Source organism: Podarcis pityusensis (assembly GCF_964106645.2).
Source record: "Podarcis pityusensis genome assembly, chromosome: 1".
Classification (NCBI taxonomy): Eukaryota; Metazoa; Chordata; class Lepidosauria; order Squamata; family Lacertidae; genus Podarcis; species Podarcis pityusensis.
The window spans coordinates 137,881,069-137,904,818 of NC_138028.1; the positions used below are offsets into that span (position 1 = coordinate 137,881,069).

Genomic DNA, 23,750 nt, shown 5'->3' on the forward strand with positions numbered 1-23,750 from the left:
GGTTCCAAACTTGCAGCTGATACCATTCTGGAAATATGTTGATAGCCTTTCAAACTTCATTATAATATTTTTGATGCAAAGTGTAATGGACGATTCAGCTTGGCACATGTGGCCATTCTCTTATTAGTATTCTGGAGCAAGCTGTCAGCTAATTAGGTTCTCAAAATGTGAACTACATATTGCAGAAGTTGGGAGAATAAATAAGAAAATTGCATAAACATCAGACCTCCTGGAGTTTAATCTGTTGAAGGAATCCCCTAGCAAATAGGCTGTGCTTTTTAATTTTTAATTTTTTTGGATCAGATCTCAATATGTTATGATATTTCAACTGCTGTGCATGGAAACTCCCTACCCCTCATACATTAATTGGATGTTTATCGCCAAGAGTTTGCCCAGAAGCACCTTACTAACTTTTCTTTACAAGGTCTGCCTTTTTCCGACTTCAGTTTTACCCTTCTGACCCCTCACATGATGTCTTAAAAATAACAATCTTCCCATGCAGCTAATTAATTGCACTCACCAGCAAGCAGATGTTCTTTGGGTTTGGAAGGCCAGAGAGATACGGGCATGATTACATCTGGTTTACATTGACTTCACATCCAATTTGGAGCCCAACTTTTGAAGCTCTGGAGAATAAGAGACTATTGAGCCATGTATGGGAGAACTAGCTCAGTGTGTGCATTTTATGTCTCTCCCCACAATAACACCCCTTTTTGGCCAAACATCAACCTGTAGGTGACTTGAGTGGTGGCCTATCAAGGTTTCACTTCAAGGGAACCCCTAAACAAGAACTGGCTAGTCCCACAAATGCTGCAACCTGGTAGAGCTAATAGATATATGAGCCCATGGATGCTGGAGCTGTGCAGTATTGAAGTATGGCTGAGTTGGTAATGAATATAAATTTACTTGTTAAAACAGAGGAAGCAAATCAGTGCTGTGATCTGCCATGGGGGCCTGGATCAAGTCATTCTATCATGTGGTGCCCCACCCTGGATCTGTTCCCAAATAACTTTTTTAAACCCCATTGTAACATAAGGTTAAATTTTAGTTTAAAAACATGATGGCGAGGGCCACTTAGCAAGATTGGAACCTCCCGCTTACCAGTTAAGGTGTCTGATCCTGTGTGACACTGCTCTTTCACAAGTGACTCCTCTTCATGCAAGGGAAGCAAGCCACTCACAACAAGCACCCCTCAGGATCAGATCCTTCCACTTACCACCTGCTGCTTCTTACAGCTGCTCAATGGAAGGATCTGATCCTGTACAGTGCAGAAGGAAGTGAAGGAAAGCCACTTACAAAGAGGCACCTGCACCTACAGGATCAAAGCCTCTACTCAGTGGCGGAGCTGCATGCTCCCCTGAAAGGCACAGATTACTCTGGGCCAACAGATTCTTTTCTGGCTTCTCCTGCCACCTAAGCTCAGGTGAATGTTTGCTGCAGAGAGGATCTTTTTCTTCAGTTGTGCCATCGCCTGGCAACTCCTTCCCTATGCTGGGAAAAGCTTAGGCCATTCCCCTGGTTCACTGGGTTTTATTCTGCACTACTGATTTAGAGTTGAATTCAGCTAACATTTACTCAGAGTCGACCCATTGAAATGGTCATTAATTTCAGTGGGTCTACTGTGAGTAAAAGATAGCTAAAGGCAACCGTTAGTCTTTTTCAATCTTTCTTTATTTATGTGTATTTTAAATAAACTTTTCTAAATTGTTCTGCGAGGTTTTTTTTAATAAATGGAAAGGCAGAGCACAATTGTCTTAAATAAATATCATGATGCAGATTTCAGCAGAACATCCAGCTAGAGTGGAGCAGATAATTAGTAGATGGGAATATACAGCAAAGAGTTTTATGGCCCCTTGAAGACTTACTGATTTACTGTGTTATAAACGTTTATGGGTTATAACCTACTTCATCTAGTCAATGAAAGCTTATGCCTTTAAGGCTCTTGTGTTGTTTTTGCTACACACTATTGGGTTTGCCCTGAGGCAATCAGTGCTGCATCAGAGTTTGGGAACTGGACAAAATAATCTTAATGGCTCTGGGTGGACAGCTGAAGGCTAACAATCCTTGACAGATGGAGAACGGATGGAGATACCTCTGGCATGTTCTGAATGGAGAAAGCTTGACTTCAGAAGGTGACACACCATCTGAGGAGAGTAAGGTGACCAAGAGGTCCTACTTTACAAAGGGCAGTATGGTATTGGAAGGACTCAAAGAACAGTCCTCTACTTGAAGATGTCCTCTAGTTGAAGGGACTGTCTGGTTCAAGTGCACTTTAAAGGCAGAGAACCCTATGAAGGAAGGACCTTGACGATGCCCATGAAGAACATGTCTGGACTGCAGACTGCACAAACATACAGGTCACCTGGTCACAGTCCTTCCCTCTGTGGTGAGATGTTTCATATTTCTATCCAAATTATAGTAATTATTTCTAAATTTGCATATAATCATATAAATTAGCATAGGGAATTGATATTCAACTCTGTGTCCTCTTTTGTCCTCTTTTTGACACTGTGTAAGTGTGTGCGTGAACACTAGGGTGTTTTGCAGGGCAGTGAAAAAGACTCTGCAGTTGGAAACAGAGAGGCAGACAGAGATTGAGCAGTGAGCTGAAGGGTGGAAGGCAACTTAAGGCACTGGGGTGCCTCTCTGGGAACTTGATGAGGAGCAGTAGATGTGCTCCTTCAAGGAATGCTTAAGCCTGTTTGGCACCACCTATTCTCCACTTGCATATTGGGAAATGAATTCAATATTACAAACCATCATTCTCCTCTGATCTCTCCACCAAAGGAAGCCAAAGCCTAGTGAGTTCTGCACTTGGAACGTCTCACTACTCAGGGTAGTGGCAAGCGCATAGCAATATTATTTTCCCTAGTTAGAACAATTTAAATACAAAATCAATAAAACAGTCAGCTGTGCCATCTTCGTAAATAATACTCAGTGACTGGGATACCTTGGGAAAAATAGCTGCTGTTAGCATTCCTTCCCGTGTCACAGAGCTAAAAATGTCTGTGCTGAATACAAAAGTCTTGCACTTTCATATGAGAAATAAATTGGGAAAGAAAATAAGTGGTGGCAGGAGAACTGTCATGCAGCATTTACTATTGCAATAATAATAATAATAACAACCCGTGATCGAAGAACGGGGTGCCTTGCATGCATCTTTGTAGACAGAAGATGAATTGAGAGCTGCCACGGGCAGATGGTAAACACTACAGGTTGTGATCCAAATATTACATAGCAAATGGTGTGACAAGAGGGATGCAATTAAAGTAACAGTTGTGGCCATGCTGGTGAAGTGGCAGAAAACAGGAGAGAGAATGGGAATTGGAACAATGGAACTGAAGTATTTCAAAGATTTTTGGAAGAAATAAATAACCATCTATTTTGTTAACACAGTTTTAATTACTTGAAAATCTATTGCAAGATTAGAGCTACATGAGGCTTCTTTATCATGTGTAGATGCTCAGTGTGCATAAATAAATGGGATTGAATGAATATGTGTCTTCTCATACCTATAATCCCAAATTGTCACCTCGTTAGTGTGAATTCAAAGGCGGGCCTTGGAACTGATAGACTTGCTGTTTCAGAGCACCGTTGTAAAACAAGGGGAGACATTTTCATATTAAGTTAGGTGCCTAACCTAGCAGTTCGAAAGCACGTCAAAGCGCAAGTAGATAAATAGGTACCGCTCCAGCAGGAAGCTAAACGGTATTTCCGTGCGCTGCTCTGGTTTGCCATAAGTGGCTTAGTCATGCTGGCCACATACCCGGAAGCTGTCTACGGACAAATGCCGGCTCCTTCGGCCAATAAAGTGAGATGAGCGCCGCAACCCCAGAGTCGTCCGCAACTGGACCTAGTGATCAGGGGTCCCTTTACCTTTAAGGTGCCTACCTAAATTAGAGACTGATTTTTCAAAACACACCAGCTGAACTAAATTTCAGTTTGGCTGCATCACCATGTGGTGGGAAGCAGTAGTGGTGTCTTTTGAAGACACTCGTTTATCTGTTACTGAAATTCTCGAAAGAGGCAGTGTGTAATTTGAATTAAAGTTTTCTTTTCAATAGCATAGTCTTCTCTGCCTTGCACAGTTCACTGCCAGAACTGCAGTCTCTTAGTGACAGCTGTGCTTAGGGAGTTTTTCTTAGAATATATATATATACACTTCTCCATAGTTGATCACATTGTAGAACCTTTGCAGTAAGCACTCAGCTTGACACACTAATGACTTACAGTTGAACTGTCATCCTTGGCAATGTATTTTTGGAACATACAAAAAACTAAGGAGTTTTCATACGTATCATATAAAGCTGCCTTAATCTATTGGTTCATCTAGCGCAGTGTTTTCTGCTCTGGCAGTGATCATCCAGAATTTCAGGCAGACTTTCTAGCTACCTGATCCCTTTTTAACCCCTTGATCCCTTTTATGCCCCTTGTTGAACCTGAGTACCTCTGTGTGCCCCCAAAAAGTGCTCTGACGCTGAGCAATGGCTCCTGTACTAGCAAGCATGATCCAGTATTAAAAACTATGCACTCCATTGAAATTATTCACAGCTCATTATGTGATGTACGACAGTTTCCCTTATGACATAACAAGAGGAGTGCTACCAAATTCCCAATTGTGAGAAGACATAAAATACAGGCACATTTCATGAAGAACTGATTGTCTGCACTCTTGCTCATTGCAGTAGAAATTGGATATGGGATTAATGGAGCACAAGGCATATTTGGGTTTTCTCCTGCCAGGAGGTGGCAAAAGAAAGAAATCTTGAGGAGACCCAGTATACATCAGAGGTCACCAACATGGTGACCTCCAGATGTTGTTGGACTCAAACGCTGATCATTCCTAGCCACTGTGGACAATGGTCAGGCATCAATTCAGTCAGCAGAGAATGTGACTCTTTATCTCAGGATCATGAGTTCAAGCCCCACGTTGGGTGAAAGATTCCTTCATTGCAGGGGGTTGGACTAGATGACCCTCGTGGTCTCTTCCAACTCTACAATTCAATGATTCTGTGGAAGGTGTAGTGGTCCAACAAGAACTAGAGGGCACCATTTTGACTTACTTTTGTCAAAGTCCTCCTCATTGCAAAAGGAACATAGGAATCTGCTGAATCAGGCCATCAGTCTGTGTAACCCAGTACTGTCAGTACTGACAGGCAGCTGTTCTCCAGTTTCTCTCCCACCCCTCCTTGGAGATGCCAGAGATTAAACCTAGGTTTCTCTGCCACTGTGCTGAAGCTCTTCCCTGTAAGTCTCCCTTTCCTGATAGCATTTTTGACAGTTTATGAAAGTTCTGCAGGGGCTGGAGAGAAGAGATATCAGCAAACAAAGCATACTTCAAGGAGGCACACAGGCCGGATCCTGGCACTCTCCCCATGCCTGCTTGACTGCATCCCTACAATATAGCTGCCTCTGAGTAGGTGCAAGATGAGGAAAAAATGTAGCATGGGTTGGAGACGGGTATGTGTCAAGACACTGTTCTGTGCAAGGGCTTTTCTGTATTATAAATGTACATTAAATGTTACTTCCAATAACTGACAAATGGTGAGGTGGGATTTTGCTTTTTGTTTTTGTAAAACATATGAAAAACTGAATAATATGGAACTCCCCACCCCTCTTTGTATAAAACCCAGGCTTTTTGCTTGTGATTTAAAAAACCCTCACATTTTAAAAAACCACCAGGAATAGGAAATGCTTTAGAATAATGAAAAGTTCTATTGTGCATGTAGTTCATTGTATCATTTATCACCTCCATCTCTAACAATATGTTTTGAACAATAGTTCATAGATAATAGAATTAGGAAGCAGAAAGTTTAAGAATTTAAAATCCAGCTCAAGTTTAGAGAGGTTGAATCTGTTAAAAGTTACTCAATCTGCCTCTGGTGTTTCCGTGTGCTGTGCATAATTTTTAAAATTGAATTGGAGCTCCATGAAAAAGTGAATTTGACTGGGGCTGGGTTTGTTTGTTTTTATAATGCAAATAGTGATGATGATGATTGAAGTAAAAGTACCCCCCAGCTCACTCAACAGAACCTCACGTTAACAAGATTATTTAAATATGTAGCTGGACCCCCAATGAATGGCAGATTTACCTGAGTGCAGTTGAACTGCTCTTTTTTTAATGTAAAAATAATTAATTGTGCTGCTCCCGAGAGGGGTGTTCTGTCTGCATCTCCACAGCATTGCAAGTGCAGAGGACCCATTTTTCCTGATTCTCGCCTGAAACACACTTTGGGTGAGGAGAGATTGAAATGAGCAGGAGCCTGGTCAGGGAACAGAGTCTGACCCTGTTCTAAAATACTGTGAGGGTCAAGCCTATATATGATCTAGTTGGGATTCCAAAGGCTTTTCTTACGTTTTCATTATTTCCATTGGGACCACAACTGAGGAAAAGAATATAACTCTCCCTCCCTACCCATTGTGGACCTGATTCTGATTATTCTGCACACTCTTTCTCTCTCCTACCCCTGAAGATTATTATTTTCCATTCTCCTAATTAATATGATGTCCAGAAGAAGATCCTGCTGCATCCGGCCAGTGGCCCATCTAGTCCAGCATCCTGTTCTCACAATGTCTAGCCAGATGCCTGTGGGGAACCTGTCAGCAGAATTTGAGCCCAAGAGCCGCCCTCTCCCCTCCTGTGGTTTCCAGCAGCTGGGATAATATGGTGTAACAGAATATGTGTTTTAATGTTGGATAGGGCATGTGAGGCCAAACTGCTAATATACATTACAAATTATTTACTGAAGAAGAAATGGAATGGAGGTTTCCCTGAACTAGCTCTTCCCCATTTCCAACTCTGAGATTAGCACCAGTTTCACAGCCAGGCAAGATCTGGTTCTGTGTCTCCAGTATCTGTTGCCTACATTTACAGATAATCAGGCTGTGACTCCTTCCACCAGCACAGATAGATTCTCACTTAATGGTCCAACATTAGCATGTGCCGAAGGACCTTGCTGATTCAGGGTAAAGTTATGTTGAAGTTGCTCTATTTGCTGAATAATGTATCAAATTAAATAATTGCTATGGCAGATTGATCCACTTTAAGATGATTGTAGAGGGATGCCAATTGGTTTATCTTAGATCTGAATAATGCAAGTTTAGCAGCATGAGTGATGTCCTTGGATCAAATTATTTAATAACAGGATAGACAGTGCTGGGAGTTCATATTTTAATCATACATCTAAGCTTTTAAAACAAGCTGTATGGTTGTTTCAAAAACAACAGAAGAAAAAGCACTAAAGCTGGAGTTCTAACCCCACTTACCTGGGAGTAAGCCTCACTGAATTAGAGGACTTACTTCTGCATAGACATGGTTCGGCTTATGCTGTAAGTTGACTTGCGTCTTTAATATTCCCTTGCCTGCAGCATTGGTCGCACTGTGGATATTGCATTGGCGTTTATGCCGCCTTGCTTTAGCACTTGCCCTTTTGTCTGTGGTTACATTGTGAAATCAACCATTTTGAAACAAGGTGGATATGGCAGGGCTTTATAACCCTTGCAGTGATACGGGCAACTGCATATTATACTGAAAGAAGAGACTTAGATTGCAATCTAGGAGAAAGCCCCATTGAATTGAATGGATTGCTACAGCTGTTTCACACATTCCTTTTTAAAACGTGTGTACGTAAAAAAATGCAAAGTGTGAATGTGAGAAACACCGATTTGCAAAGACATCTGTCTGAAAGCTTGTTAGAGAGAAGTAGAATAAACAGCAGCCGTGTGTCCCTATGAAGGCAACCCTGAGTGATGTGCAGAATGGTCTTAAATATCCATGTAGGCAATTTGAACCTTTGCAGCGGGAGGGGCGTACGAGCACCAGCCAGGGTGCTTGGAAGAGTATACTTAAAGTTCTAATTCTGAGCATCCAAAGCTTTGAGGGTTTTTTTTTTTATAAAAAAAATTGATGATGATGATAACACTTGAACATTAGACAAAACTGCATACTGTGGCTTAATTGCATGTTTTACTTTTGGGGCACTTATAATGCAATCTACTCAGAAGTAGGTCCTATTGAGTTTGAGTTGTCCTACTGCTTGAGGGCAGCAGTTGAAGAAGGATCAAAAAGGCTTTTCTTGTGTGTGTGTGTGTGTGTGTGTGTGTGTGTGTTTCTTTGTGGCTGATTAGCTGCTCTCCCTGTGCAAAGGTCAGAGGGGGCAGGGTTTCTGTTGAGGCAGGTGATTAGCTGTGGGAGGAGCTTATCAGAGCTTGCAGGGCAGCGGCAGTTTGATCGATCTTTTAGATTTAGGGGAGCTAGTCTCAAACGTTTGTTGGGGGAGACCTAGGTTTTTTTTGTGGGGGGAGTTATTTGTCCTGTCTTCACACTTTTTATGATGGAGGACCGCTGTAGCCACCCCCAACGACACGTTCTCAAGATGGAGGGGGAGGGAACAGCTGCAGTCGCCTGCGGTTCCTGCGCAATGTTTGCCATCTTGCCAAAGGTTGCAGGCAGCTTTACCTGCAGCAATTGCATGTTGGTTGCCCTCTTAAAAGACAAAGTCCAGCAACTGGAGGAACGTGTAGCTACGCTCCAAAGAATTAGAGAGCTGGAGCTCTTCTTGGAAGCAACAGAGCACACCGTCTCCACCAAGGAGGAGACAGGGGACTCCCCTGAGAAGGAGGCTAGTTCACCAACACAGGAGCCAGATATATGGAGAAACGTGACTCAAAGAAGTAGGAGGCCCAGGGTTCGCTCTGCTTGTTTAGAAATACACAATCGCTTTGAGGTCCTCTCCCCTAGCATGCAAGACGAAGAGCAGACTCCATTTGAGGATCTCTCCCTCATTACAGTCGATCAGGTATATGAAGACGAGCAGCAAAGTCAGTCCTCAGGGAATGTGCAGGCGACCTTGGAGCGGACAGCTCACGGAAGAACCCCGGCCAAACCTAAGAGGAGGCGTGTAGTGGTGATAGGGGATTCCCTACTGAGGGGAACAGAAGCAGTGATCTGTGGGCCTGACAAGATGTCTCGGGAAGTGTGCTGTCTCCCCGGGGCTAAGATCCAAGATGTAACTGAACGACTGCAAGGAATCATAAAACCCACTGACAAATACCCCTTCCTCTTGGTTCATGTGGGAACCAATGACACTGCAAGCAATAGCCTCCAGAAGATCAAAAGAGACTACGAGGCTCTGGGCAGGAAATTGAAGCAATTAAATGCACAAATTGTCATCTCATCTGTCCTCCCAGTTGAACGACGTGGCCCAGGGAGAGAGGGAAAAATAGTGGAAGTGAACAGCTGGCTTCGCAAATGGTGTAAACAGGAACGGTTTGGATTCTTAGATCACAGACTGCAGTTTCTTGAAGATGGACTTCTGGCAAGCGATGGGCTGCACCTCACAACGGTTGGGAGAAATGTTTTTGCCAAAAATCTCAGAAACCTCATCAGGAGGGCTTTAAACTGACTAATGTGGGGGAGGGAGACAGCGCTCCTGAAGGTAGGAGTCTATGATGAAGATGATCATCCAAATGTCATAGACCAAATGGAGCAAACAGCACGCAGACCTAGTGGTGGGAGGAAAAAATCCTTAAATAAGAGTCACGGGGGAATGATTAATGGACTTCAATGTCTGTACACTAATGTGCAAAGCATGGGAAATAAACAAGATGAGCTTGAGCTCTTGGTACAGCAAACTAAATATGACATAATAGGCATCACTGAAACCTGTGGGATGAGTCCCACGATTGGAATGTAATAATGGGGGGATACAATCTATTTCAGAGAAACAGACCAGACAAGAAAGGAGGAGGAGTGGCGTTATATGTCAGGGATGTGTATACCTGTGAAGAGATCCAAGATTTAGAACCTCAAAGCCAAAGTGAGAGCATTTGGGTCAAAATTAAGGGAGAGAAGAATAACAGTGACCTCATTGTGGGAGTTTACTATAAATCCCCAAGCCAAACGGAGGACATAGATGATGCCTTCCTGGAACAGATGGCCAAGCATGCAAAAAAAAGGGAGATAGTAGTAATGGGGGACTTCAATTACCCGGATATTTGTTGGATGTCAAACTCAGCCAAGAGCATAAGGTCAAACAGATTCCTCACTGGCCTTGCAGACAACTTCATTGACCAGAAAGTGGGAGAAGCAACAAGAGGAACAGCCATTTTAGATCTGATCCTAACCAATGTTGATGACCTGGTTAGTGGGGTAGAAGTGGAAGGATCATTAGGCGCGAGTGATCATGCTCTTCTGAAGTTTACTATACAGCGGAAAGGAGCAGCCAAGCATACTAGGACTCAATTTCTTGACTTTAAGAAAGCCGACTTCATAAAACTTAGGGAAGTGCTGGGTGAGATCCCATGGACAGTAATACTAAAAGGAAAGGGAGTTCATGATGGCTGGGAGTTTGTTAAGAGGGAGATAGTAAAAGCACAACGTCAGGCAATACCAATGAGACGGAAACATGGAAGGTGCCTAAAGAAGCCAGGGTGGCTATCTAAAGAACTTTTAACTGAGTTAAGATTAAAAAAGGATGTGTACAAAAAATGGAAAAGGGGGGAAACCACCAAAGAGGAATTCAAACAAATACCCAGCACGTGTAGACACAAAGTCAGAAAAGCTAAAGCACAGAATGAACTCAGGCTTGCTAGAGAGGTTAAAAGCAACAAAAAAGGCTTTTATGGGTATGTTTGTAGCAAAAGGAAGAACAAAGAAACAGTGGGGTCACTCAGAGGAGAAGATGGTGAAATGCAAACAGGGGACACAGAAAGGGCTGAACTCCTCAATGCCTTCTTTGCCTCAGTCTTCTCCGATAAAGAAAACAATACCCGACCTGAAGAATTTGAAGCAAATGATTCAGCAGAGGAAACACAGCCCAGAATAACTAAGGAGATAGTACAAGAATACTTGGCTAGTTTAGATGTATTCAAGTCTCCAGGGCCAGATGAACTGCATCCAAGAGTATTAAAAGAACTGGCAGATGTGATCTCAGAACCACTGGCAGTCATCTTTGAGAATTCCTGGAGAACAGGCGAAGTCCCGGCAGACTGGAAGAGGGCAAATGTTGTCCCTATTTTCAAAAAGGGGAAAAGAGAGGACCCAAATAATTACCGCCCAGTCAGTCTGACATCAATACCAGGGAAGATTCTGGAGCAGATCATTAAGCAAACAGTCTGTGAGCACCTAGAAAGGAATGCTGTGATCACCAATAGTCAGCATGGATTTCTGAAAAATAAGTCATGTCAGACTAACCTGATCTCGTTTTTTGACAGAATTACAAGCCTGGTAGATGAAGGGAACGCAGTGGATGTAGCCTACCTTGATTTCAGCAAGGCATTTGACAAGGTGCCTCATGATATTCTTGTAAAGAAGCTGGTAAAATGCGGTCTTGACTATGCTACCTCTCAGTGGATTTGTAACTGGCTGACTGACCGAACCCAAAGGGTGCTCATCAATGGTTCCTCTTCATCCTGGAGAAGAGTGACTAGTGGGGTGCCACAGGGTTCTGTCTTGGGCCCGGTCTTATTCAACATCTTTATCAACGACTTGGATGATGGACTCAAGGGCATCCTGATCAAATTTGCAGATGACACCAAACTGGGAGGGGTGGCTAACACCCCAGAGGACAGGATCACACTTCAAAACGACCTTGACAGATTAGAGAACTGGGCCAAAACAAACAAGATGAATTTTAACAGGGAGAAATGTAAAGTATTGCACTTGGGCAAAAAAAATGAGAGGCACAAATACAAGAAGGGTGACACCTGGCTTGAGAGCAGTACATGTGAAAAGGATCTAGGAGTCTTGGTTGACCACAAACTTGACATGAGCCAACAGTGTGACGCGGCAGCTAAAAAAGCCAATGAAATTCTGGGCTGCATCAATAGGAGTATAGCATCTAGATCAAGGGAAGTAATAGTGCCACTGTATTCTGCTCTGGTCAGACCTCACCTGGAGTACTGTGTCCAGTTCTGGGCACCACAGTTCAAGAAGGACACTGACAAACTGGAACGTGTCCAGAGGAGGGCAACCAAAATGGTCAAAGGCCTGGAAACGATGCCTTATGAGGAACGGCTAAGGGAGCTGGGCATGTTTAGCCTGGAGAAGAGGAGGTTAAGGGGTGATATGATAGCCATGTTCAAATATATAAAAGGATGTCACATAGAGGAGGGAGAAAGGTTGTTTTCTGCTGCTCCAGAGAAGCGGACACGGAGCAATGGATCCAAACTACAAGAAAGAAGATTCCACCTAAACATTAGGAAGAACTTCCTGACAGTAAGAGCTGTTTGACAGTGGAATTTGCTGCCAAGGAGTGTGGTGGAGTCTCCTTCTTTGGAGGTCTTTAAGCAGAGGCTTGACAACCATATGTCAGGAGTGCTCTGATGGTGTTTCCTGCTTGGCAGGGGGTTGGACTCGATGGCCCTTGTGGTCTCTTCCAACTCTATGATTCTAGGATTCTATGCTAGATTGCAGCCTAAGGATCATTTCTGATGTTCATGCATGGGTGCTGGTTTTTATGTAGCCGAAAGAACACCATCCATGCAGAAGACTGACCCAGGTTCCAGCAGGCTTGAAGGAAACGCCAGCATCTCCAGAAATACAAGAAAATCTGGTGTAGGAAACCCCCAAGGGGAAACCCTCAAACAGTCCAATAACTACTATATATAATACTATGTAAATAATACCACACACCAATGCAAATCACAAAAAATGTGCCAGAATGTTTCATATATGTTGGAGATGTAAAAAAAATGGAAAGGTACATTTCCCTATATTTTGTGGCGAAGTCCTTGTATAAAAAGCAGTAGTGGTCAGTTATTGTCAGGGGTGCAGCATTGGGGGGGGGGGTGCCAGGAGGGCCATGGCTCCAGGAGCCCAATTTTTGAGTGGGAGCTAACCAGGTGCCCCCATGCAGGTGCCCCAGCATGGCTCGGCTCACCAAGGGTTGCGTTGACCAGCTGGGCTCCCCCCGCACAGATGGGCAGGCGGCTTTGCCCAGGCACCAGCAGCTGACGCTAAGCTACTGGTTATTGTAAAAGAGGCTAAGAAGACAGAAGATACAAGACTCAATTAAATCTACAGGCAATATTATTAGGAAAAATAAAAGGACATACTAGAAAGAAGGAAACATACAATATTAGTTGTGTCTGTGTTAACCATGGCATGTGTGTTATTAGCAAATGCATGGAAGTCAGCTAATTCCACCTGCTCTCAGCTGATGGTGGTGGAGCATCATATTAAGGCAAAGTATTATGGCTGATAAATATTTGCGGGAAGGCAGAAACAATGCTATCAACATTTTTCAGGAAATCCTGAGCTTAATTATAGAATTTTGAGCATTACACATAGGATTTGACTACTTAGATGGCTTTGTTGGCATGTTTTTCTTGTATTTGAGTTGATTAATTTGTTAATATGATATAATGTTATTTTTAAAAGACTCATTTTAAACAAACAAACAAACAAACAAACAAACAAACAAACAAACAAACAAAGGCTGGCCATGCTCAATGACTACAGAGCATGGATGGACTATTGTGGTGGAAATGGAAAGCCAGGTGAGGAGAATGGAAAGGAATCTTGTGAAAGAGGGCCTGGCTGAGAGGTAGAAATGCTGAAAGCAGGAGCACTCCACGCTGTGCTACATGTGCTACAGGTTCCACTTGTTTTTGGTTATTTTAATCTTTTCCCTGGAAATGTTCTCACTAGTCTGGAATCCATGTTTCCTAAAATGCATATACTCACAGAATTACAACACTGTGGTAAAATCCTCTCACATGTCTGCACTACATCTAAGTACAGTGGTACCTCGGGTTAAGAACTTAATTCGTTCTGGAGGTCCGTTCTTAACCTGAAACTGTTCTTAACTTGACGTACCACTTTAGCTAATGGGCCTCCTGCTGCCGCCGCACGATTTCTGTTCTCATCCTGAAGCAAAGTTCTTAACCCGAGGTACTATTTCTGGGTTAGCGGAGTCTGTAACCTGAAGTGTGTGTAACCCAAGGTACCACTGTATACATATGGAAAAGGAAGTGCATCTGTCTAAGTTCTAGCCTAATCTTCTCTCTGACCATATTCTATAGAACTGGGGGTGCTTTTAAAAAATCCCAGGGCTGGCCCTCCCACGAAGCAGAAGGAGGCAGCAGCCCCTCCCTCCCCTCTTCCTCCTAGGCTCCCTGGTCCTGCCTTTCTGTTGGGAGACAGAGCTGTGTGCCGAACCACAGAGGTTAGCCTTCTGCCTTCAGGACACCCACTTAGCAGGGTTGAAGCAAGATTCATCTGCCAATCCAGCCAACTTTAGTCCCGGGTTACCACAAACCAAAAGCAACTCCCAGCTTGCTTTCTAGAGGCAACACAAACCCATCGGAATACCTATTCCCAACTTCACATTTGGAGCAGCTGAATTATTTGTTTTCTAAGCTGCGCTTAATGGGAAGTGCTGTGTTAAAAACACCCACCCACACCCACACCCTATATGGGCAATATTTTCTCTAATGAAATCTGCCTTCAAGTCAATGTCACTAAAGTTTGGGTGCTTTTCTTGCAAGTCTTTGTCTGCTTTTTCACTAATGACCCAGATAATTGTTACTTTAAAAGGTTTAATCCAAGACTAGCCCAGACACCTATTTGCCACTAAGCATACACATTCTTGAGCTTTTGCTTATGGTCACTGGACTGAAGGAAAGAAGGCTAAAGTCCTCGTTTTTATAATCACACTTCCCTTGCCTCCTAATACAAATGTGACATTTCAATTTTTGGTGCTTTATAAATCATCTGCAGCAAAGAAGAAAGCCCTGATCTAGGTCAGGAAATCAGTGCATGAAAGCAGATAGCCACATCCATATTATGTTCATGAATCAAGGACTGTGGGACTAAAATGGATGCACATCCAAATGCAAAAGTTGACTCTGTCTTCCCTTGCCTTCCCTTACTTTAATTAGTTAGATAGTTAGCTATTTAGTTGTTTGTTTGTTCCCAATGACATCCTGCTATGTCTGGTTACTCATAGCTACATATGACATGGGGCTTCTGATAGTTGATAGATAAGCTGTCAGTTTCCAGCCCCACTTGCATTCAAAATGTAGCAGCTAGCATGGGCGTAGCCAGGAGTTTTGCTGAGGGGGCAGGCTTTTGTTAGAGGGGCAGAACTTCAGATTTGTATTGATTTAGGGGGACAGCTGCCCCCACCTTTGGCTACCCCCATGGCATCTAGGGCAGGCATGTCCAGCTCCCAAGAGACTGTGATCTACTCCTGGTATAAAAAAAACTGATAGTGATCTACCCATTGTCATTGGAGGGAGGAGGAGCGTGGGGGGGTGGATTGCCCAGAGTTGTTGAGCTTTTGGGGGGGAGATTTTAGCTTTCCCCTCATAACTTTTTGTACACAATAAGGATCCCACATTCTACCAGGATCAGCCAGTGATCTACCGGTAAATCACAATCTATTGGTTGGACATCCCTGATCTATTTGATTACAAATTCTGAAAATCAACATTGGCAACAGCATAGCAAAAAGAATTCATATTGGGGTTGCCGTGGAGTTTCAGAAATACCCAGAATGGGCAACAAATTCTGGGGTCTACCCCCATGACTCTGAGGGAGGACTTTTTGGAGCCTCACGGAAATGCACACAGGAATGAGGAAGAGACCACTTAAGCAAAAATCTATGGCTCAGGCTACTAAAGAATATAACATGCATGAAAAACAACAACCCAACTTTCATTCAGTTTCCTAATCTGTGACTCCAAGCAGTGCTGGCGCCCAAGTTAATTAGAACAGAGGGAAGGCCTGCATTTTTCACTTGCCTTTTCCTGCCAACTTGTTGGCATCGTCAAAAGGCTGCCTGCCTTTCTCCTTCTGGCTTCCTTTTTCAATTTAATGTTATCTCCTGCTTTCAGTGTTGTTGTAAGTTAAAATTAGTTGTTAACTTTAGGATGATGAGGTCATTATAATGCAACTCTTTTGTATATTGATTACATTTGAGCTTCATTTGTTTAATGCGTCATAGGGTTTAATAGGTCTTTCCAAACATCCCTCTCTCAGTGTAGGAGGTGGGGGAACAGAGAGTGGCAAAATAGATGGAAAGCAGATGCTCAGTTTAATTTGAAACAGTCGACTGAAATGGACTGAGCCACAGGCAGTTTACACTATCTGAGGAGGACCTGTCCCGTGAGAGCAAAAGAGAAAAATGACGACTGGGAGAAAGGCATGAGCAGCGCAGACTTAACAAATCAGGAAGAGAAGAGCAGCTATTAAGGCCAAATCGGACGTTGCCCTCATCCCTGTCAACAGTGTTACCAACTGCATGAAAGATGAAACCCTGGCATGGGGTGGGTCCCCCCCCCACGTGCACTTGTAGAGGTCAAAGGCCTGGTGGGTCCAAGAGTGGTACCTGGTGGTGAAGGGGAAGAGGAAACATGGTTCCTCTAGGGCCGCCTTCCCCAGCCTGGTTCTTTGTGCATTGTTTTAAGAAGGAGACAGATATTTAATTCTCCTTTTAGTGGCAGCATTGGATTAGAAGGGATGGGTGAGAGTGACAATTTTAGTTTCTCATTTTCTAGTCTTAAGCTCAGTTCCGCACATTTCTGCAGCAATTTGTGATTTTCTGATGACAGCAGCTTTTGCATCTCATTTGGAAACCAAGGCCCCAGAGTCTGGAGGAAGAATGGGGAGGCACACAATGCCAGATGCTTGAAGTCCAATGTGAAGTTCCACAGTCTGTGTTGATTTGGGGAGCCATGTCATCAGCTGGTGTTGGTCCACTGTGCTTCATTAAGTCCAGGGTCAATGCAGCCGTCTACCAGGAGATTTTGGAGCACTTCATGCTTCCTTCTGCAGACGAGCTTTATGGGGATGCTGACTTCATTTTCCAGCAGGACTTTGGCACCTGCCCACACTGCCAAAAGTACCAAAACCTGGTTCAATGCCCATGGGATTACTGTGCTTGATTGGCCAGCAAACTCGCCTCATCTGAACCCCATAGAGAATCTATGGGGCATTGCCAAGAGACAGATGAGAGACATGAGACCGAGCATTGCAGAAGAGCTGAAGGCTGCTATTGAAGCATCCTAGTCTTCCATAACACCTCAGCAGTGCCACAGGCTGATAGCATCCATGTCATGCAGCAATGAGGCAGTAATTGATTCAAAAGGGGCCCAAACCAAGCACTGAGTACATATGCATGCTTCTACTTCTCAGAGGTCCAATATTACTCTATTTGCAATCCTTGTTTTGCTGATTTCATTTAATATTCTAATTTTCTGAGATTGTTAATTTGGGGTTTTCATCAGCTGTACGCCATGATCACAATTATAACAAAATAAAGGCTTGAGATATCTCGGTTTGCATGTCATGATTCTATCTCATATATTAGTTTCACCTTTTAAGTTGAATTACTGAAATAAATGAACTTTTCCACGATATTCTAATTTTCCAAGTTTCACCTGTATATACGTGTGGAACTATCCCATAAGGGAGTTAGTCCCAAGTGACTGCCAAGAGATAGTCACTTCTGCTCACACATGGAGAAAAACAAATGGAGAAGAGAGAAGCAAAAGAAGATGGTGTGCTCCTCTGCCCCAGATTAGGCCACACACACCCTCTAGTCACATGCACAGAAAGTGAAGTTCTGTCCCAGCCCAGGAGGAAGCAGGAAGTTTTCTCCTGGCTGGTACAAAGCATCTCCTAGCATGTCCATTCTAGGAATGTTATACTTGACTGCTATGTGTTTCACATCCCACATTTTTTATATGTATAGCATTGCACCCACCCACTGAGGCCTCAAACATGACCCAAGAACGCCCTACAAAAACAATCATTTTTTTGGGGGGGGAGCTAATATTTAATTGGGGTTTATTTGGTCCACCATCTTGAGTCAACATAGCATCTGCTGTTGAAACATAGATGAAAACTGCCTTCTCCACCTCAGGAACCTTCATGCCGAATTGGGGGACAGTATCTTCAGATATTGGCACAGGTTGTCAAAGTTACATCAAACTGAGTGACCATATCTTCAGAGATGTTCTAGTTGGCACAGTTTGGACCCATCATGTCAAAAATTGGGCCAAGTTAAACCAAAGTCACATTTTGGTCTGCCATCTTGATTCAGAATGGCAGCTGGTGTCTCAACATAAACCAAAATCGCTCCCCCTGCCTTGGGGGCCCTTGTGTTGAGTTTGGTGATGATATCTCAACAGGCATCTGAACCTGTAGAGGACAGACAAATGGACAAACCACTTTCCAAAATATACGGTAGATTATTGTGTACAGCTTTAACCAGTGCTCTTTTTTCCCAAAAAAATGTTTAGGTGTACACTCATCTTGACTCAAGAAAATCACCATTTTATAATAATAATAATAATAATAATAATAATAATAATTTATTATTTATACCCCGCCCATCTGGCTGGGTTTCCCCAGCCACTCTGGGCGGCTTCCAAAAGAATATTAAAATACTATGATACATCAAACATTAAAAGCTTCCCTAAACAGGGCTGCCTTCAGATGTCTTCTAAAAGTCTGGTAGTTGTTGTTCTCTTTGACATCTGGTGGGAGGGCGTTCCACAGGGAGGGCGCCACTACCGAGAAGGCCCTCTGCCTGGTTCCCTGTAACTTGGCTTCTCGCAGTGAGGGAACCGCCAGAAGGCCCTCGGTGCTGGACCTCAGTGTCCGGGTAGAACGATGGAGGTGGAGACGCTCCTTCAGGTATACTGGACCGAGGCCGTTTAGGGCTTTAAAGGTCAGCACCAACACTTTGAATTGTGCTCGGAAACGTACTGGGAGCCAATGTAGGTCTTTCAAGACCGGTGTTATATGGTCTCGGCGGCTGTTCCCAGTCACCAGTCTGGTTGCTGCATTCTGGATTAGTTGTAGTTTCCGGGTCACCTTCAAAGGTAGCCCCACGTAGAGCGCATTGCAGTAGTCCAAGCGGGAGATAACCAGAGCATGCACCACTCTGGCGAGGCAGTCCGCGGGCAGATAGGGTCTCAACCTACGTACCAGATGGAGCTGGTACACAGCTGCCCTGGACACGGATTTAACCTGTGCCTCCATGGACAGCTGTGAGTCCAAAATGACTCCCAGGCTGCGCACCTGGTCCTTCAGGGGCACGGTTACCCCATTCAGGACCAGGGAATCCCCCACACCTGCCCGCCTCCTGTCCCCCAGAAACAGTACTTCTGTCTTGTCAGGATTCAACCTCAATCTGTTTGCCGCCATCCATCCTCCAACCGCCTCCAGACACTCACACAGGACCTTCACCGCCTTCACTGGTTCTGATTTAAAGGAGAGGTAGAGCTGGGTGTCATCTGCATACTGATGAACACCCAGTCCAAACCCCCTGATGATCTCTCCCAGCGGCTTCATATAGATATTAAAAAGCATGGGGGAGAGGACAGAACCCTGAGGCACCCCACAAGTGAGAGCCCAAGGGTCTGAACACTCATCCCCCACCACCACTTTCTGAACACGGCCCAGGAGGAAGGAGCGGAACCACTGTATGACAGTGCCCCCAGCTCCCAGCCCCTCAAGACGGTCCAGAAGGATGTTATGGTCGATGGTATCAAATGCCGCTGAGAGATCCAGCAGAACTAGGAAACAGCTCTCACCTTTGTCCCTAGCCCGCCGGAGATCATCAACCAGTGCGACCAAGGCAGTTTCAGTCCCGTGATGAGGCCTGAATCCCGATTGGAAGGGATCCAAATGGTCCGCTTCTTCCAGGCGTGCCTGGAGTTGTTCAGCAACCACTCGCTCAATCACCTTGCCCAAGAATGGAAGATTTATATTTCAAATCGGGAAAGATAAATACAGTAAATGGACAAAAGTACAAAGATTCACAAAATGTTTAGGGATATGTGTACCCCTGCGTACCCCTGCATTCCCCCAGAAAAAAACCACTGGTTTTAACCAATATTCACATTTTTCCAAGCAATTTTCACTAATATAATGCATGTTTGTATGTTATTTTCACTAATGTTTGCATTTCCCGCAATATATGGGTTTTTATATAAGTTTTCTGGTTGGAGATCTGTATCTCAAAATTCACATTTCAAAGGATAGTTATTGTCAGGGGACTGCCATCAGCTCAGAGGCGAGAGGTGGAAGGGCAGTTGGGTTACAGGGAGCCTCCGAAGATTTTGCGAAGCAGCTCTTCCTCCGGTGAGGAGGGAAGCCCCGCCTCCAGTGGGGAAGGGATACAGGGATCAGAAGATGCTAGAGAGAGCCGCAACACCGAGCCTGAGCAAAGCGGGGGGGGGGGGGAGGCAAGTCCCCCTTTGCCAACGCCCTCTCTGCGCAGTCGGTTTGCGGTGGGAGTCTTGCCTGTTCGCTCTCGAGCAACCACGCCGGCACATAACAGTTATGTTTCAATTGGTTCAAAAAGGGTGAACTGGGTAGTTAGCCACTAAAATGCCAAGGAAACTGAATTTCTCCAGTATCCCTATGAATTAGTACCCCAGTCTACAGATTCTCAGCAGGAGGAAGCAAGACAAACTTGAGTATGATAATCTCCATACACTTATCTCTGACTGATGGTTTTTTCTGTTTATGTCCTGCTTTCAAGGCCTAGGCCCTCACAAAGCAGCTCATAACAATACAATAAAAATATGTTTAGAACAATAACAACTCAATTTTGAGTAATAATGATCATCAGGTAGAGCAAGTTCCTCAAAAAACCTTGAGGGGAAAAATAATACGAAGAGATTCCCTAACCCTACAGGTCCAACCAAGTATTTTTGCTAATCATATTTGAAAATCTGGTGAATTTTGAGATGATTGTGAACCCAAACAACACAAGCTTCTTTTATATATTCAGATAGTGGGGCGGGATATTTCATATAAATTTGTAAACGTTCCGTTGAGTCTGATTTTCAGTATGGTGCTCCATGTTTGTGAGCCATCTCTTTCATTAATACCAGATTTTGATGCAGTGGGTTTAAGCAAACCTCATATTAATGCAATAAAATGAGAATTGTTGCTAATCACTAGACTTCCTTGCAAATCCCACCTTTGTTGCAGTGCAAAATTGCTAACAGATGTTGTGTGCATCATAAGAATATCCATGCCCATGCAGGCTGATCATACGCTATGCTCCTAATCTGAATCACTTGTTTTGTGTGCTTATCTATATAATAGCTGTTGTGTAGGGTAATCCCCTTTTCTGTGGAAAAGCCAAGCTCCTTTTAAGCCAAAGGTTTCCTAGAAGTGAATGTCAGTACCTTTGCCTGATTAATACAGTCAAGGGGAGGAAATTATACAAGACTGATATTAAATGCCTCATTTTCATCTGAGGCTTCTGCTTCTGGAAATCCAGAAAGTGAAGGTTAGATTTTCTGATGGCAAGCAGTGTTTTCTCTCTTTGGGCGCTAGTGCTGTGCACCTTGCTTCTTGTCTTGATTTGTAATTGGCTTTGTAATTGTGAGCGTTCAGAAAATGTTTGTCTGCATTTCAAAAGTTCCTGGCTTGTCATGTACCCTGATGTTATCAAAGGTGGTTTATGTATTATCTTATTGCCCTCTGGGAATTGTAGATAGCTTTCCCTCGGCCAGCATTCACCCCAGGACACCACCCCTTCGGTACACAGAGCGTCAGTTTCAGTTACACTGTATAATTATGAACTATACATTTGTTTCTGAGAAGAGTTCCTGGAGATGATGCGCACTTTTGTCTTGCCATTTTTGATTTACTTGTTACACAGCACAATCTTATGCATATTTATTTAGAAGAAAGTTCCTCCAACTCAGTGATTTTTATTTTCTTGTAAGCATGTTCAGGTTTCAGCCATGGGACATTTAGATCCCACCTTTCCTCCAAGAATCTCAGAGTAATAGTCATGCTTCTCCCCCCCCCCTCCCTGCCACCATTTTATCCTCACAACAATCTTGTGAGGTAGGCCAGACTGAGAGATAGTGACTGGCTCAAATCCCACCGTGAGTTTCATGGTACAGCAGGGATTTGAACCCTGGTCTCCTTTCATTGTAGTCCAGCAGTTTATCCACTGCACACAAAGAATATAAAATATTTTTGGCTATCTAACTACACGTAATGCTTGAGACTAAGATCACTATTCTATATCACACTTTACTGGGAGTCGATCCCATTGGAATGACTTCTGAGGAGGCATAAATCCAGACCCTCCAAATGTCCCTATTTTCCAGGGACAGTCCCAGATTTACAGAAGCCGTCCTGATTTATGATTGGATCCCACCATGTCCCGCTTTTCCTTAGGATGTCCCTATTTTCATCAGAGAGATGTTGGAGGGTGTGTGTTTAGGTTTATGTTTGTGTCGCTCTGCCACAGCTGTGGCCCATCTGTTGGAGCAGGACAGCCTAGGGAGGGGCTAAGTTGCTCTTCACCTCAGTACAGTGGTACCTCTGGTTATGAACACCTCTGTTTACAAACGCTTCTGGTTACGAGCTCCGCCAACCCGGAAGTAGCTGCTCCTGGTTGTGAACTTTGCCCCAGGATGTGAACGAAAATTGCACGCAGGAGGCGCACATGCAGCAGGAGACCCCATTAGCGAAAGTGTGCCTCAGGATAAGAACTGTTTCAGCTTAAGAATGGACCTCCGGAATGAATTAAGTTCGTAACCAGAGGTACCACTGTAGAATATTTTCCAAGTTAGCTGTAGACCAATACTCTTCTTATCATGTATGAATTGGGCCTTGTGTATCATATGCTACAGTAAAATTTTCATTTCTGAGCACCGCTCTCCTTTACTGCCACCCACTCTTTTTGTTCACTCTTCGATTTGACTCCTGCCTTTAGCTGTGGTGGTAGCAGCTATGTTCAGACCCTAACCTATGGCTTTCTCTAGGCCACTGCCAGGGTGGGTGGGAGGTGCAGGAGCTACTGCCAGCCATTATCCTAATTATTGTTGGTGGCCTCTTCTCTCCCTGCAACACCGGGTAACAGTTATGTGGAATTCAGTTCCCCTTTTCACGTTCTCTTAGGACCCACTTTCCCTTTAGTATTTCAAAGTCCTGCACCTGAAATGGCACCTGACTTTCAGAGAATAGGAACACGTGGACAGTTCTCCTGATGGAGAGATGGAGAAAGTGGTATCCCCCAAGGACATGTATTGGGACATGTGCTTTTTAAGTTGGTCATAAATGATCCAGCATTAGGGATGAGCAGTGAGGTGGCCAGGTTTGAAGAAGGGATTAAATTGTTCAGGGTCATAAAAACAAAAGGAGATTGTGAAGAGACCCAAAAGGACCATTTTACATTTACTGAATGTAAAATGGCCAATGCAATTCTGTGTAAGCAAGTGTAAAGTGATGCTTGTAGGGGCAAAATGCTATCTATTCATCTATATGCTCATGGGGTCTGAACTGGCAGTGACTGGCAAGGAGTGGGGCTTTGAGGTTGTAGTAGTTAGCTCAGTGAAGACCTAGTGTCCAGCAGTTGTGAAGAAGGCAAATTCCATGCTAGGAAATGAATGGCAAATGAAAGTGCTGATATGATATCATAATAGTGTTATACATATCTATGGTGTGACCACACTTGGAATACTGTGTACAGTTCTGTGTACAGATCACCTCACTTCTAAAAGGATATTGTAGTGTTGAAAAACGTTCAAAAAAGGACAGCAGACATGATCAAGGCAGTGTAGCACTCCTCTATCAGGAAAGTTAAAGTTAACATTTGGGACCTCTTAGCTTACGGAGAAGGTGAGCAAGAGGAGATGTGACTGAAAATTATGTGTGGCATGGAGAAAGTGGATGGGGGAGGGATTCTCCCTTTCTCATAACACTTGAACTCACCAGCATCAAATGAAGTTGAAAGATTCCTGACAGACAAAAGAAAGTC

At 43.9% G+C, this 23,750-nt stretch overlaps 1 protein-coding gene across 5 annotated transcripts in view; it reads left to right on the forward strand.

Moving 5' to 3' along the window:
* ERBB4 (erb-b2 receptor tyrosine kinase 4) overlaps window positions 1-23,750 on the forward strand; it is an 836,864-nt gene that overhangs the window by 547,892 nt on the left and 265,222 nt on the right. The window lies entirely within an intron of this gene.